The 1,325-nt window shown below is 43.5% G+C and overlaps 1 non-coding gene across 1 annotated transcript; it reads right to left on the minus strand.

Moving 5' to 3' along the window:
• Positions 1-396: 396 nt before the first annotated feature.
• On the minus strand, positions 397-503 carry LOC127117075 (small nucleolar RNA R71). The gene has a single exon (XR_007801836.1). It is a non-coding gene; the product is annotated as a small nucleolar RNA R71 (small nucleolar RNA).
• Positions 504-1,325: the final 822 nt, after the last annotated feature.

Consider the following 1,325-nt stretch of genomic DNA (forward strand, 5'->3'; position numbering starts at 1 on the left):
CCTTCGCCGATACCCGAGATGGCAGAACCAGCTCATGCTCTTCGAGATTACGCCGCTCCATCGCAAGATGAGCCGCATTCGAGTATTGCTCCACCCGTAATCGAAGCAAACAACTTCGAACTTAAACCTTCGCTGCTACAAGCAGTGCAACAAAATCAATTCTCTGGAAATCCCACCGAGGATCCAAACCTTCATTTATCCGTATTTGTCCAATACGCTGATACTGTTAAAGCTAATGGTGTCACTTCAGAGGCAATTCGACTTCGTCTATTTCCTTTCTCGCTAAGAGATAAAGCTAGAAGATGGCTTCAGTCTCTTCCTTCCAACTCAGTCACCACATGGAACGAGTTGAAGAAAGTCTTTCTTGCCCGATATTTTCCTCCAAGCAAAACAGCTATGTTGAGAGCCCAGATAAATGGATTCAAACAGAAAGATAACGAGTCTCTTTTTGAAGCATGGGAAAGATACAAAGACATGATGAGACTTTGTCCACACCATGGTTTAGAGGACTGGTTAGTAATTCATACCTTCTATAATGGTCTTTTGTACAACACAAGGTTAACAATAGACGCCGCTGCAGATGGTGCACTTATGGATAAACCTTATGCCGATGCTTATCAACTTATCGAAAGCATGGCCCAAAACCATTATCAGTGGGGAAGCGACCGAACAATGGTAGAGAAACCTCAAACGAAAAGTGGCATGTACGAGATAAGTAGCCTTGATCATGTTAATGCAAAAGTGGATGCTCTGGCCCAGAAAATTAAAAGTTTAAATGTATCACCTCCAGCCACCATGGTTGCCGCAACTCAAAATTGCGAAGTCTGTGGAATCCAAGGTCACACTCCTGCAGATTGTCAACTCCTAACAGGAATCCAAGCAGAACAAGTGAAGTATGCTCAAGGAAATCCCTACTCGCATACCTATAACTCTAACTGGAAGAACCGTCCTAACTTTTCATATAAGAGTAATAATGCTTTATACGCACCAGGACAAGCTCCCAATCAAGCCCCAGCTATACCTCCGGGATATCAAAAGCCGGCCCCATCTACCCCTAACAATAATGTTCATAGGAAATCCAACTTGGAAATCATGATGGAGAACTTCATAGCTTCTCAACAGCAAACCAATAAGGACTTCTTAAACCAGAATGTACACACTAGCGAACAAATTAAACAACTAGCAAGTAAAGTAGATGCCCTGGCTACCCATAACAAAATGCTGGAAACACAAATCTCACAAGTAGCTTAACAACAAGCGCCTACTGCTGCCCCAATTGGTACATTTCCTGGACAGCCCCAACCTAACCCGAAAAGCCACGCTCA

The sequence above is a fragment of the Lathyrus oleraceus genome, chromosome 1 (assembly GCF_024323335.1).
Source record: "Lathyrus oleraceus cultivar Zhongwan6 chromosome 1, CAAS_Psat_ZW6_1.0, whole genome shotgun sequence".
NCBI lineage: Eukaryota > Viridiplantae > Streptophyta > Magnoliopsida > Fabales > Fabaceae > Lathyrus > Lathyrus oleraceus.